The sequence below is a fragment of the Anomaloglossus baeobatrachus genome, unplaced genomic scaffold (genome assembly GCF_048569485.1).
Source record: "Anomaloglossus baeobatrachus isolate aAnoBae1 unplaced genomic scaffold, aAnoBae1.hap1 Scaffold_3362, whole genome shotgun sequence".
NCBI lineage: Eukaryota > Metazoa > Chordata > Amphibia > Anura > Aromobatidae > Anomaloglossus > Anomaloglossus baeobatrachus.
Window position 1 is genome coordinate 68,155 of NW_027442738.1, and position 14,744 is coordinate 82,898.

The 14,744-nt window shown below is 46.2% G+C and overlaps 10 non-coding genes across 10 annotated transcripts; all 10 read left to right on the forward strand.

The window, feature by feature from the left end:
- Positions 1-88: 88 nt before the first annotated feature.
- On the forward strand, positions 89-279 carry LOC142271376 (U2 spliceosomal RNA). Its single transcript, XR_012736437.1, has one exon. It is a non-coding gene; the product is annotated as a U2 spliceosomal RNA (small nuclear RNA).
- Positions 280-1,666: 1,387 nt separating this feature from the next.
- Positions 1,667-1,857, forward strand: LOC142271377 (U2 spliceosomal RNA). The gene has a single exon (XR_012736438.1). It is a non-coding gene; the product is annotated as a U2 spliceosomal RNA (small nuclear RNA).
- A 1,387-nt stretch (positions 1,858-3,244) lies between these two features.
- LOC142271378 (U2 spliceosomal RNA) lies at positions 3,245-3,435 on the forward strand. The gene has a single exon (XR_012736439.1). It is a non-coding gene; the product is annotated as a U2 spliceosomal RNA (small nuclear RNA).
- Positions 3,436-4,822: 1,387 nt separating this feature from the next.
- On the forward strand, positions 4,823-5,013 carry LOC142271379 (U2 spliceosomal RNA). The gene has a single exon (XR_012736440.1). It is a non-coding gene; the product is annotated as a U2 spliceosomal RNA (small nuclear RNA).
- A 1,384-nt stretch (positions 5,014-6,397) lies between these two features.
- Positions 6,398-6,588, forward strand: LOC142271380 (U2 spliceosomal RNA). The gene has a single exon (XR_012736441.1). It is a non-coding gene; the product is annotated as a U2 spliceosomal RNA (small nuclear RNA).
- Positions 6,589-7,975: 1,387 nt separating this feature from the next.
- LOC142271382 (U2 spliceosomal RNA) lies at positions 7,976-8,166 on the forward strand. The gene has a single exon (XR_012736443.1). It is a non-coding gene; the product is annotated as a U2 spliceosomal RNA (small nuclear RNA).
- Positions 8,167-9,553: 1,387 nt separating this feature from the next.
- On the forward strand, positions 9,554-9,749 carry LOC142271387 (U2 spliceosomal RNA). The gene has a single exon (XR_012736447.1). It is a non-coding gene; the product is annotated as a U2 spliceosomal RNA (small nuclear RNA).
- Positions 9,750-11,140: 1,391 nt separating this feature from the next.
- LOC142271383 (U2 spliceosomal RNA) lies at positions 11,141-11,331 on the forward strand. The gene has a single exon (XR_012736444.1). It is a non-coding gene; the product is annotated as a U2 spliceosomal RNA (small nuclear RNA).
- Positions 11,332-12,719: 1,388 nt separating this feature from the next.
- LOC142271384 (U2 spliceosomal RNA) lies at positions 12,720-12,910 on the forward strand. The gene has a single exon (XR_012736445.1). It is a non-coding gene; the product is annotated as a U2 spliceosomal RNA (small nuclear RNA).
- A 1,376-nt stretch (positions 12,911-14,286) lies between these two features.
- LOC142271385 (U2 spliceosomal RNA) lies at positions 14,287-14,477 on the forward strand. Its single transcript, XR_012736446.1, has one exon. It is a non-coding gene; the product is annotated as a U2 spliceosomal RNA (small nuclear RNA).
- Positions 14,478-14,744: the final 267 nt, after the last annotated feature.

The window sequence follows — 14,744 nt, forward strand, 5'->3', positions numbered from 1 at the left end:
CGTGGGTTTGTCTCCCTCTCGCTCTCTCTCCCTAAGATGTGTCCGGCATAGGCCAGGGTGCCACTCGAGGCCCAAACCAATTCTGGTTATCGCTTCTCGGCCTTTTGGCTAAGATCAAGTGTAGTATCTGTTCTTATCAGTTTAATATCTGATACGTCCCCTATCTGGGGACCATATATTAAATGGATTTTTAGAACAGGGAGATGGAAAAAGAGCTTGCTCTGTCCACTCCACGCATTGACCTGGTATTGCAGTACCTCCAGGAACGGTGCACCCCTTCTTAACCCAGTTTCCAAAAGCAGAACTCAATTCACCTGATTCATATTAGCCCGATTTAATGAATTGGAAGAAAGCATACGTCTTCATATGCACCTCAATTTGGCCCATTCACTTTTCACACTTCCTCCTTTTGTTTTTTATCTTTCACACTTTTGACTTTCTTTATTCATCCAAATAGCAAACTCATCACCACTCAACCTGACCAACTCGGCTATGTCCCCGTGCTGCAGTTCTCTGTCTTATCTAGATCATTTGCAATTGAATGGAATAGATCCCTTTTGGACAAAGTGGATTCACCTGCTGCTGCAGTGACCACAGGTGTGATAACATCTAGAATTGGCATCTGGTGCGATCTCTCCGCTTCCACTCCAAAGAAAGTTACCTGTTTATTCCTATCATGCATTGGTTTTTGGGGTTTTCTTTGAGTAATGATGATCTCTTTAGTAGTCTGTTGGCGCCCTCTCCTGGAGGAATAGTTTGCTTGCTCTTGGACATTCTAAAAGAGAGGTCATGATAGACATTGAGCTTCTGAGCTCAATTGGGGACAGTCATGGGTGATGAATGTTTGCAACCTACTGCGAAGCCTCATACCGCAATATAAGGAACGTCAAATACTAAGAAAGGGCGGCCTATGAAAGAATTACTACTTTCAATAAGTACACTTAAACGGCTAATTGGGAATAGAAAAACTGTAAAAAGCCCTCTGAGAAAGCCCCCCTCTAACCTTTGATAGTAAGCTTTTCTGTAGTCTGCCTGTTGATGTATTTTCCGTTTGAACTGTGCACAACATGAAGAGACGGAACACTGGCGGCTTGTCACAATGCCCCCCGATGACATCACAATAGCGCTGCTGCCTAGAAAACAAGCTGCGCAGAAGAAGTTGTTCTTTGGGTGGGAGGGTGGGCTAGTGGAAGGAGGGGGCAATCTCTTTTTTTCCCGGGTGGTAGGGGGATGACAGGAGAAGGGAAGCGGGTGGTGAGAAAGGTACAGAGGGCAGGGTTTGGGGGCTGGGAAGGAAAGGGAAAAGATTAGGGTTTGGGGATGATGAAAGGGCTTTCTACGGGTAAGGATGGCAAAGGGTGGCAGTGACGGAAAGTCAGGCAACCTGTCCTGTCCGTCTTTTTGTATCGTGAATTGGAAAGACTGCAAGGGGGAGGGGAGTTGCTTGCGCCCTAAAGGAGGAGTTATTCAGATTCATTGCAGTGGGCGGCGGCTGCAAAACGCACCATTCTTCTTGTTTTGGCTCTGCAAAGCAGCCTTTTCAAGGGTTGGCTTGGGTGACAAAATGTCTTGTGTAGGCGTGGGTTTGTCTCCCTCTCGCTCTCTCTCCCTAAGATGTGTCCGGCATAGGCCAGGGTGCCACTCGAGGCCCAAACCAATTCTGGTTATCGCTTCTCGGCCTTTTGGCTAAGATCAAGTGTAGTATCTGTTCTTATCAGTTTAATATCTGATACGTCCCCTATCTGGGGACCATATATTAAATGGATTTTTAGAACAGGGAGATGGAAAAAGAGCTTGCTCTGTCCACTCCACGCATTGACCTGGTATTGCAGTACCTCCAGGAACGGTGCACCCCTTCTTAACCCAGTTTCCAAAAGCAGAACTCAATTCACCTGATTCATATTAGCCCGATTTAATGAATTGGAAGAAAGCATACGTCTTCATATGCACCTCAATTTGGCCCATTCACTTTTCACACTTCCTCCTTTTGTTTTTTATCTTTCACACTTTTGACTTTCTTTATTCATCCAAATAGCAAACTCATCACCACTCAACCTGACCAACTCGGCTATGTCCCCGTGCTGCAGTTCTCTGTCTTATCTAGATCATTTGCAATTGAATGGAATAGATCCCTTTTGGACAAAGTGGATTCACCTGCTGCTGCAGTGACCACAGGTGTGATAACATCTAGAATTGGCATCTGGTGCGATCTCTCCGCTTCCACTCCAAAGAAAGTTACCTGTTTATTCCTATCATGCATTGGTTTTTGGGGTTTTCTTTGAGTAATGATGATCTCTTTAGTAGTCTGTTGGCGCCCTCTCCTGGAGGAATAGTTTGCTTGCTCTTGGACATTCTAAAAGAGAGGTCATGATAGACATTGAGCTTCTGAGCTCAATTGGGGACAGTCATGGGTGATGAATGTTTGCAACCTACTGCGAAGCCTCATACCGCAATATAAGGAACGTCAAATACTAAGAAAGGGCGGCCTATGAAAGAATTACTACTTTCAATAAGTACACTTAAACGGCTAATTGGGAATAGAAAAACTGTAAAAAGCCCTCTGAGAAAGCCCCCCTCTAACCTTTGATAGTAAGCTTTTCTGTAGTCTGCCTGTTGATGTATTTTCCGTTTGAACTGTGCACAACATGAAGAGACGGAACACTGGCGGCTTGTCACAATGCCCCCCGATGACATCACAATAGCGCTGCTGCCTAGAAAACAAGCTGCGCAGAAGAAGTTGTTCTTTGGGTGGGAGGGTGGGCTAGTGGAAGGAGGGGGCAATCTCTTTTTTTCCCGGGTGGTAGGGGGATGACAGGAGAAGGGAAGCGGGTGGTGAGAAAGGTACAGAGGGCAGGGTTTGGGGGCTGGGAAGGAAAGGGAAAAGATTAGGGTTTGGGGATGATGAAAGGGCTTTCTACGGGTAAGGATGGCAAAGGGTGGCAGTGACGGAAAGTCAGGCAACCTGTCCTGTCCGTCTTTTTGTATCGTGAATTGGAAAGACTGCAAGGGGGAGGGGAGTTGCTTGCGCCCTAAAGGAGGAGTTATTCAGATTCATTGCAGTGGGCGGCGGCTGCAAAACGCACCATTCTTCTTGTTTTGGCTCTGCAAAGCAGCCTTTTCAAGGGTTGGCTTGGGTGACAAAATGTCTTGTGTAGGCGTGGGTTTGTCTCCCTCTCGCTCTCTCTCCCTAAGATGTGTCCGGCATAGGCCAGGGTGCCACTCGAGGCCCAAACCAATTCTGGTTATCGCTTCTCGGCCTTTTGGCTAAGATCAAGTGTAGTATCTGTTCTTATCAGTTTAATATCTGATACGTCCCCTATCTGGGGACCATATATTAAATGGATTTTTAGAACAGGGAGATGGAAAAAGAGCTTGCTCTGTCCACTCCACGCATTGACCTGGTATTGCAGTACCTCCAGGAACGGTGCACCCCTTCTTAACCCAGTTTCCAAAAGCAGAACTCAATTCACCTGATTCATATTAGCCCGATTTAATGAATTGGAAGAAAGCATACGTCTTCATATGCACCTCAATTTGGCCCATTCACTTTTCACACTTCCTCCTTTTGTTTTTTATCTTTCACACTTTTGACTTTCTTTATTCATCCAAATAGCAAACTCATCACCACTCAACCTGACCAACTCGGCTATGTCCCCGTGCTGCAGTTCTCTGTCTTATCTAGATCATTTGCAATTGAATGGAATAGATCCCTTTTGGACAAAGTGGATTCACCTGCTGCTGCAGTGACCACAGGTGTGATAACATCTAGAATTGGCATCTGGTGCGATCTCTCCGCTTCCACTCCAAAGAAAGTTACCTGTTTATTCCTATCATGCATTGGTTTTTGGGGTTTTCTTTGAGTAATGATGATCTCTTTAGTAGTCTGTTGGCGCCCTCTCCTGGAGGAATAGTTTGCTTGCTCTTGGACATTCTAAAAGAGAGGTCATGATAGACATTGAGCTTCTGAGCTCAATTGGGGACAGTCATGGGTGATGAATGTTTGCAACCTACTGCGAAGCCTCATACCGCAATATAAGGAACGTCAAATACTAAGAAAGGGCGGCCTATGAAAGAATTACTACTTTCAATAAGTACACTTAAACGGCTAATTGGGAATAGAAAAACTGTAAAAAGACCTCTGAGAAAGCCCCCCTCTAACCTTTGATAGTAAGCTTTTCTGTAGTCTGCCTGTTGATGTATTTTCCGTTTGAACTGTGCACAACATGAAGAGACGGAACACTGGCGGCTTGTCACAATGCCCCCCGATGACATCACAATAGCGCTGCTGCCTAGAAAACAAGCTGCGCAGAAGAAGTTGTTCTTTGGGTGGGAGGGTGGGCTAGTGGAAGGAGGGGGCAATCTCTTTTTTTCCCGGGTGGTAGGGGGATGACAGGAGAAGGGAAGCGGGTGGTGAGAAAGGTACAGAGGGCAGGGTTTGGGGGCTGGGAAGGAAAGGGAAAAGATTAGGGTTTGGGGATGATGAAAGGGCTTTCTACGGGTAAGGATGGCAAAGGGTGGCAGTGACGGAAAGTCAGGCAACCTGTCCTGTCCGTCTTTTTGTATCGTGAATTGGAAAGACTGCAAGGGGGAGGGGAGTTGCTTGCGCCCTAAAGGAGGAGTTATTCAGATTCATTGCAGTGGGCGGCGGCTGCAAAACGCACCATTCTTCTTGTTTTGGCTCTGCAAAGCAGCCTTTTCAAGGGTTGGCTTGGGTGACAAAATGTCTTGTGTAGGCGTGGGTTTGTCTCCCTCTCGCTCTCTCTCCCTAAGATGTGTCCGGCATAGGCCAGGGTGCCACTCGAGGCCCAAACCAATTCTGGTTATCGCTTCTCGGCCTTTTGGCTAAGATCAAGTGTAGTATCTGTTCTTATCAGTTTAATATCTGATACGTCCCCTATCTGGGGACCATATATTAAATGGATTTTTAGAACAGGGAGATGGAAAAAGAGCTTGCTCTGTCCACTCCACGCATTGACCTGGTATTGCAGTACCTCCAGGAACGGTGCACCCCTTCTTAACCCAGTTTCCAAAAGCAGAACTCAATTCACCTGATTCATATTAGCCCGATTTAATGAATTGGAAGAAAGCATACGTCTTCATATGCACCTCAATTTGGCCCATTCACTTTTCACACTTCCTCCTTTTGTTTTTTATCTTTCACACTTTTGACTTTCTTTATTCATCCAAATAGCAAACTCATCACCACTCAACCTGACCAACTCGGCTATGTCCCCGTGCTGCAGTTCTCTGTCTTATCTAGATCATTTGCAATTGAATGGAATAGATCCCTTTTGGACAAAGTGGATTCACCTGCTGCTGCAGTGACCACAGGTGTGATAACATCTAGAATTGGCATCTGGTGCGATCTCTCCGCTTCCCCAAAGAAAGTTACCTGTTTATTCCTATCATGCATTGGTTTTTGGGGTTTTCTTTGAGTAATGATGATCTCTTTAGTAGTCTGTTGGCGCCCTCTCCTGGAGGAATAGTTTGCTTGCTCTTGGACATTCTAAAAGAGAGGTCATGATAGACATTGAGCTTCTGAGCTCAATTGGGGACAGTCATGGGTGATGAATGTTTGCAACCTACTGCGAAGCCTCATACCGCAATATAAGGAACGTCAAATACTAAGAAAGGGCGGCCTATGAAAGAATTACTACTTTCAATAAGTACACTTAAACGGCTAATTGGGAATAGAAAAACTGTAAAAAGCCCTCTGAGAAAGCCCCCCTCTAACCTTTGATAGTAAGCTTTTCTGTAGTCTGCCTGTTGATGTATTTTCCGTTTGAACTGTGCACAACATGAAGAGACGGAACACTGGCGGCTTGTCACAATGCCCCCCGATGACATCACAATAGCGCTGCTGCCTAGAAAACAAGCTGCGCAGAAGAAGTTGTTCTTTGGGTGGGAGGGTGGGCTAGTGGAAGGAGGGGGCAATCTCTTTTTTTCCCGGGTGGTAGGGGGATGACAGGAGAAGGGAAGCGGGTGGTGAGAAAGGTACAGAGGGCAGGGTTTGGGGGCTGGGAAGGAAAGGGAAAAGATTAGGGTTTGGGGATGATGAAAGGGCTTTCTACGGGTAAGGATGGCAAAGGGTGGCAGTGACGGAAAGTCAGGCAACCTGTCCTGTCCGTCTTTTTGTATCGTGAATTGGAAAGACTGCAAGGGGGAGGGGAGTTGCTTGCGCCCTAAAGGAGGAGTTATTCAGATTCATTGCAGTGGGCGGCGGCTGCAAAACGCACCATTCTTCTTGTTTTGGCTCTGCAAAGCAGCCTTTTCAAGGGTTGGCTTGGGTGACAAAATGTCTTGTGTAGGCGTGGGTTTGTCTCCCTCTCGCTCTCTCTCCCTAAGATGTGTCCGGCATAGGCCAGGGTGCCACTCGAGGCCCAAACCAATTCTGGTTATCGCTTCTCGGCCTTTTGGCTAAGATCAAGTGTAGTATCTGTTCTTATCAGTTTAATATCTGATACGTCCCCTATCTGGGGACCATATATTAAATGGATTTTTAGAACAGGGAGATGGAAAAAGAGCTTGCTCTGTCCACTCCACGCATTGACCTGGTATTGCAGTACCTCCAGGAACGGTGCACCCCTTCTTAACCCAGTTTCCAAAAGCAGAACTCAATTCACCTGATTCATATTAGCCCGATTTAATGAATTGGAAGAAAGCATACGTCTTCATATGCACCTCAATTTGGCCCATTCACTTTTCACACTTCCTCCTTTTGTTTTTTATCTTTCACACTTTTGACTTTCTTTATTCATCCAAATAGCAAACTCATCACCACTCAACCTGACCAACTCGGCTATGTCCCCGTGCTGCAGTTCTCTGTCTTATCTAGATCATTTGCAATTGAATGGAATAGATCCCTTTTGGACAAAGTGGATTCACCTGCTGCTGCAGTGACCACAGGTGTGATAACATCTAGAATTGGCATCTGGTGCGATCTCTCCGCTTCCACTCCAAAGAAAGTTACCTGTTTATTCCTATCATGCATTGGTTTTTGGGGTTTTCTTTGAGTAATGATGATCTCTTTAGTAGTCTGTTGGCGCCCTCTCCTGGAGGAATAGTTTGCTTGCTCTTGGACATTCTAAAAGAGAGGTCATGATAGACATTGAGCTTCTGAGCTCAATTGGGGACAGTCATGGGTGATGAATGTTTGCAACCTACTGCGAAGCCTCATACCGCAATATAAGGAACGTCAAATACTAAGAAAGGGCGGCCTATGAAAGAATTACTACTTTCAATAAGTACACTTAAACGGCTAATTGGGAATAGAAAAACTGTAAAAAGCCCTCTGAGAAAGCCCCCCTCTAACCTTTGATAGTAAGCTTTTCTGTAGTCTGCCTGTTGATGTATTTTCCGTTTGAACTGTGCACAACATGAAGAGACGGAACACTGGCGGCTTGTCACAATGCCCCCCGATGACATCACAATAGCGCTGCTGCCTAGAAAACAAGCTGCGCAGAAGAAGTTGTTCTTTGGGTGGGAGGGTGGGCTAGTGGAAGGAGGGGGCAATCTCTTTTTTTCCCGGGTGGTAGGGGGATGACAGGAGAAGGGAAGCGGGTGGTGAGAAAGGTACAGAGGGCAGGGTTTGGGGGCTGGGAAGGAAAGGGAAAAGATTAGGGTTTGGGGATGATGAAAGGGCTTTCTACGGGTAAGGATGGCAAAGGGTGGCAGTGACGGAAAGTCAGGCAACCTGTCCTGTCCGTCTTTTTGTATCGTGAATTGGAAAGACTGCAAGGGGGAGGGGAGTTGCTTGCGCCCTAAAGGAGGAGTTATTCAGATTCATTGCAGTGGGCGGCGGCTGCAAAACGCACCATTCTTCTTGTTTTGGCTCTGCAAAGCAGCCTTTTCAAGGGTTGGCTTGGGTGACAAAATGTCTTGTGTAGGCGTGGGTTTGTCTCCCTCTCGCTCTCTCTCCCTAAGATGTGTCCGGCATAGGCCAGGGTGCCACTCGAGGCCCAAACCAATTCTGGTTATCGCTTCTCGGCCTTTTGGCTAAGATCAAGTGTAGTATCTGTTCTTATCAGTTTAATATCTGATACGTCCCCTATCTGGGGACCATATATTAAATGGATTTTTAGAACAGGGAGATGGAAAAAGAGCTTGCTCTGTCCACTCCACGCATTGACCTGGTATTGCAGTACCTCCAGGAACGGTGCACCCCTTCTTAACCCAGTTTCCAAAAGCAGAACTCAATTCACCTGATTCATATTAGCCCGATTTAATGAATTGGAAGAAAGCATACGTCTTCATATGCACCTCAATTTGGCCCATTCACTTTTCACACTTCCTCCTTTTGTTTTTTATCTTTCACACTTTTGACTTTCTTTATTCATCCAAATAGCAAACTCATCACCACTCAACCTGACCAACTCGGCTATGTCCCCGTGCTGCAGTTCTCTGTCTTATCTAGATCATTTGCAATTGAATGGAATAGATCCCTTTTGGACAAAGTGGATTCACCTGCTGCTGCAGTGACCACAGGTGTGATAACATCTAGAATTGGCATCTGGTGCGATCTCTCCGCTTCCACTCCAAAGAAAGTTACCTGTTTATTCCTATCATGCATTGGTTTTTGGGGTTTTCTTTGAGTAATGATGATCTCTTTAGTAGTCTGTTGGCGCCCTCTCCTGGAGGAATAGTTTGCTTGCTCTTGGACATTCTAAAAGAGAGGTCATGATAGACATTGAGCTTCTGAGCTCAATTGGGGACAGTCATGGGTGATGAATGTTTGCAACCTACTGCGAAGCCTCATACCGCAATATAAGGAACGTCAAATACTAAGAAAGGGCGGCCTATGAAAGAATTACTACTTTCAATAAGTACACTTAAACGGCTAATTGGGAATAGAAAAACTGTAAAAAGCCCTCTGAGAAAGCCCCCCTCTAACCTTTGATAGTAAGCTTTTCTGTAGTCTGCCTGTTGATGTATTTTCCGTTTGAACTGTGCACAACATGAAGAGACGGAACACTGGCGGCTTGTCACAATGCCCCCCGATGACATCACAATAGCGCTGCTGCCTAGAAAACAAGCTGCGCAGAAGAAGTTGTTCTTTGGGTGGGAGGGTGGGCTAGTGGAAGGAGGGGGCAATCTCTTTTTTTCCCGGGTGGTAGGGGGATGACAGGAGAAGGGAAGCGGGTGGTGAGAAAGGTACAGAGGGCAGGGTTTGGGGGCTGGGAAGGAAAGGGAAAAGATTAGGGTTTGGGGATGATGAAAGGGCTTTCTACGGGTAAGGATGGCAAAGGGTGGCAGTGACGGAAAGTCAGGCAACCTGTCCTGTCCGTCTTTTTGTATCGTGAATTGGAAAGACTGCAAGGGGGAGGGGAGTTGCTTGCGCCCTAAAGGAGGAGTTATTCAGATTCATTGCAGTGGGCGGCGGCTGCAAAACGCACCATTCTTCTTGTTTTGGCTCTGCAAAGCAGCCTTTTCAAGGGTTGGCTTGGGTGACAAAATGTCTTGTGTAGGCGTGGGTTTGTCTCCCTCTCGCTCTCTCTCCCTAAGATGTGTCCGGCATAGGCCAGGGTGCCACTCGAGGCCCAAACCAATTCTGGTTATCGCTTCTCGGCCTTTTGGCTAAGATCAAGTGTAGTATCTGTTCTTATCAGTTTAATATCTGATACGTCCCCTATCTGGGCTGGGGACCATATATTAAATGGATTTTTAGAACAGGGAGATGGAAAAAGAGCTTGCTCTGTCCACTCCACGCATTGACCTGGTATTGCAGTACCTCCAGGAACGGTGCACCCCTTCTTAACCCAGTTTCCAAAAGCAGAACTCAATTCACCTGATTCATATTAGCCCGATTTAATGAATTGGAAGAAAGCATACGTCTTCATATGCACCTCAATTTGGCCCATTCACTTTTCACACTTCCTCCTTTTGTTTTTTATCTTTCACACTTTTGACTTTCTTTATTTCATCCAAATAGCAAACTCATCACCACTCAACCTGACCAACTCGGCTATGTCCCCGTGCTGCAGTTCTCTGTCTTATCTAGATCATTTGCAATTGAATGGAATAGATCCCTTTTGGACAAAGTGGATTCACCTGCTGCTGCAGTGACCACAGGTGTGATAAGATCTAGAATTGGCATCTGGTGCGATCTCTCCGCTTCCACTCCAAAGAAAGTTACCTGTTTATTCCTATCATGCATTGGTTTTTGGGGTTTTCTTTGAGTAATGATGATCTCTTTAGTAGTCTGTTGGCGCCCTCTCCTGGAGGAATAGTTTGCTTGCTCTTGGACATTCTAAAAGAGAGGTCATGATAGACATTGAGCTTCTGAGCTCAATTGGGGACAGTCATGGGTGATGAATGTTTGCAACCTACTGCGAAGCCTCATACCGCAATATAAGGAACGTCAAATACTAAGAAAGGGCGGCCCTATGAAAGAATTACTACTTTCAATAAGTACACTTAAACGGCTAATTGGGAATAGAAAAACTGTAAAAAGCCCTCTGAGAAAGCCCCCCTCTAACCTTTGATAGTAAGCTTTTCTGTAGTCTGCCTGTTGATGTATTTTCCGTTTGAACTGTGCACAACATGAAGAGACGGAACACTGGCGGCTTGTCACAATGCCCCCCGATGACATCACAATAGCGCTGCTGCCTAGAAAACAAGCTGCGCAGAAGAAGTTGTTCTTTGGGTGGGAGGGTGGGCTAGTGGAAGGAGGGGGCAATCTCTTTTTTTTCCCGGGTGGTAGGGGGATGACAGGAGAAGGGAAGCGGGTGGTGAGAAAGGTACAGAGGGCAGGGTTTGGGGGCTGGGAAGGAAAGGGAAAAGATTAGGGTTTGGGGGATGATGAAAGGGCTTTCTACGGGTAAGGATGGCAAAGGGTGGCAGTGACGGAAAGTCAGGCAACCTGTCCTGTCCGTCTTTTTGTATCGTGAATTGGAAAGACTGCAAGGGGGGAGGGGAGTTGCTTGCGCCCTAAAGGAGGAGTTATTCAGATTCATTGCAGTGGGCGGCGGCTGCAAAACGCACCATTCTTCTTGTTTTTGCTCTGCAAAGCAGCCTTTTCAAGGTTGGCTTGGGTGACAAAATGTCTTGTGTAGGCGTGGGTTTGTCTCCCTCTCGCTCTCTCTCCCTAAGATGTGTCCGGCATAGGCCAGGGTGCCACTCGAGGCCCAAACCAATTCTGGTTATCGCTTCTCGGCCTTTTGGCTAAGATCAAGTGTAGTATCTGTTCTTATCAGTTTAATATCTGATACGTCCCCTATCTGGGGACCATATATTAAATGGATTTTTAGAACAGGGAGATGGAAAAAGAGCTTGCTCTGTCCACTCCACGCATTGACCTGGTATTGCAGTACCTCCAGGAACGGTGCACCCCTTCTTAACCCAGTTTCCAAAAGCAGAACTCAATTCACCTGATTCATATTAGCCCGATTTAATGAATTGGAAGAAAGCATACGTCTTCATATGCACCTCAATTTGGCCCATTCACTTTTCACACTTCCTCCTTTTGTTTTTTATCTTTCACACTTTTGACTTTCTTTATTCATCCAAATAGCAAACTCATCACCACTCAACCCTGACCAACTCGGCTATGTCCCCGTGCTGCAGTTCTCTGTCTTATCTAGATCATTTGCAATTGAATGGAATAGATCCCTTTTGGGACAAAGTGGATTCACCTGCTGCTGCAGTGACCACAGGTGTGATAAGATCTAGAATTGGCATCTGGTGCGATCTCTCCGCTTCCACTCCAAAGAAAGTTACCTGTTTATTCCTATCATGCATTGGTTTTTGGGGTTTTCTTTGAGTAATGATGATCTCTTTAGTAGTCTGTTGGCGCCCTCTCCTGGAGAATAGTTTGCTTGCTCTTGGACATTCTAAAAGAGAGGTCATGATAGACATTGAGCTTCTGAGCTCAATTGGGGACAGTCATGGGTGATGAATGTTTGCAACCTACTGCGAAGCCTCATACCGCAATATAAGGAACGTCAAATACTAAGAAAGGGCGGCCTATGAAAGAATTACTACTTTCAATAAGTACACTTAAACGGCTAATTGGAATAGAAAAAACTGTAAAAAGCCCTCTGAGAAAGCCCCCTCTAACCTTTGATAGTAAGCTTTTCTGTAGTCTGCCTGTTGATGTATTTTCCGTTTGAACTGTGCACAACATGAAGAGACGGAACACTGGCGGCTTGTCACAATGCCCCCCGATGACATCACAATAGCGCTGCTGCCTAGAAAACAAGCTGCGCAGAAGAAGTTGTTCTTTGGGTGGGAGGGTGGGCTAGTGGAAGGAGGGGGCAATCTCTTTTTTTCCCGGGTGGTAGGGGGATGACAGGAGAAGGGAAGCGGGTGGTGAGAAAGGTACAGAGGGCAGGGTTTGGGGGCTGGGAAGGAAAGGGAAAAGATTAGGGTTTGGGGATGATGAAAGGGCTTTCTACGGGTAAGGATGGCAAAGGGTGGCAGTGACGGAAAGTCAGGCAACCTGTCCTGTCCGTCTTTTTGTATCGTGAATTGGAAAGACTGCAAGGGGGAGGGGAGTTGCTTGCGCCCTAAAGGAGGAGTTATTCAGATTCATTGCAGTGGGCGGCGGCTGCAAAAACGCACCATTCTTCTTGTTTTTGCTCTGCAAAGCAGCCTTTTCAAGGGTTGGCTTGGGTGACAAAATGTCTTGTGTAGGCGTGGGTTTGTCTCCCTCTCGCTCTCTCTCCCTAAGATGTGTCCGGCATAGGCCAGGGTGCCACTCGAGGCCCAAACCAATTCTGGTTATCGCTTCTCGGCCTTTTGGCTAAGATCAAGTGTAGTATCTGTTCTTATCAGTTTAATATCTGATACGTCCCCTATCTGGGGACCATATATTAAATGGATTTTTAGAACAGGGAGATGGAAAAAGAGCTTGCTCTGTCCACTCCACGCATTGACCTGGTATTGCAGTACCTCCAGGAACGGTGCACCCCTTCTTAACCCAGTTTCCAAAAGCAGAACTCAATTCACCTGATTCATTTAATGAATTGGAAGAAAGCATACGTCTTCATATGCACCTCAATTTGGCCCATTCACTTTTCACACTTCCTCCTTTTGTTTTTTATCTTTCACACTTTTGACTTTCTTTATTCATCCAAATAGCAAACTCATCACCACTCAACCTGACCAACTCGGCTATGTCCCCGTGCTGCAGTTCTCTGTCTTATCTAGATCATTTGCAATTGAATGGAATAGATCCCTTTTGGACAAAGTGGATTCACCTGCTGCTGCAGTGACCACAGGTGTGATAACATCTAGAATTGGCATCTGGTGCGATCTCTCCGCTTCCACTCCAAAGAAAGTTACCTGTTTATTCCTATCATGCATTGGTTTTTGGGGTTTTCTTTGAGTAATGATGATCTCTTTAGTAGTCTGTTGGCGCCCTCTCCTGGAGGAATAGTTTGCTTGCTCTTGGACATTCTAAAAGAGAGGTCATGATAGACATTGAGCTTCTGAGCTCAATTGGGGACAGTCATGGGTGATGAATGTTTGCAACCTACTGCGAAGCCTCATACCGCAATATAAGGAACGTCAAATACTAAGAAAGGGCGGCCTATGAAAGAATTACTACTTTCAATAAGTACACTTAAACGGCTAATTGGGAATAGAAAAACTGTAAAAAGCCCTCTGAGAAAGCCCCCCTCTAACCTTTGATAGTAAGCTTTTCTGTAGTCTGCCTGTTGATGTATTTTCCGTTTGAACTGTGCACAACATGAAGAGACGGAACACTGGCGGCTTGTCACAATGCCCCCCGATGACATCACAATAGCGCTGCTGCCTAGAAAACAAGCTGCGCAGAAGAAGTTGTTCTTTGGGTGGGAGGGTGGGCTAGTGGAAGGAGGGGGCAATCTCTTTTTTTCCCGGGTGGTAGGGGGATGACAGGAGAAGGGAAGCGGGTGGTGAGAAAGGTACAGAGGGCAGGGTTTGGGGGCTGGGAAGGAAAGGGAAAAGATTAGGGTTTGGGGATGATGAAAGGGCTTTCTACGGGTAAGGATGGCAAAGGGTGGCAGTGACGGAAAGTCAGGCAACCTGTCCTGTCCGTCTTTTTGTATCGTGAATTGGAAAGACTGCAAGGGGGAGGGGAGTTGCTTGCGCCCTAAAGGAGGAGTTATTCAGATTCATTGCAGTGGGCGGCGGCTGCAAAACGCACCATTCTTCTTGTTTTGGCTCTGCAAAGCAGCCTTTTCAAGGGTTGGCTTGGGTGACAAAATGTCTTGTGTAGGCGTGGGTTTGTCTCCCTCTCGCTCTCTCTCCCTAAGATGTGTCCGGCATAGGCCAGGGTGCCACTCGAGGCCCAAACCAATTCTGGTTATCGCTTCTCGGCCTTTTGGCTAAGATCAAGTGTAGTATCTGTTCTTATCAGTTTAATATCTGATACGTCCCCTATCTGGGGACCATATATTAAATGGATTTTTAGAACAGGGAGATGGAAAAAGAGCTTGCTCTGTCCACTCCACGCATTGACCTGGTATTGCAGTACCTCCAGGAACGGTGCACCCCTTCTTAACCCAGTTTCCAAAAGCAGAACTCAATTCACCTGATTCATATTAGCCCGATTTAATGAATTGGAAGAAAGCATACGTCTTCATATGCACCTCAATTTGGCCCATTCACTTTTCACACTTCCTCCTTTTGTTTTTTATCTTTCACACTTTTGACTTTCTTTATTCATCCAAATAGCAAACTCATCACCACTCAACCTGACCAACTCGGCTATGTCCCCGTGCTGCAGTTCTCTGTCTTATCTAGATCATTTGCAATTGAATGGA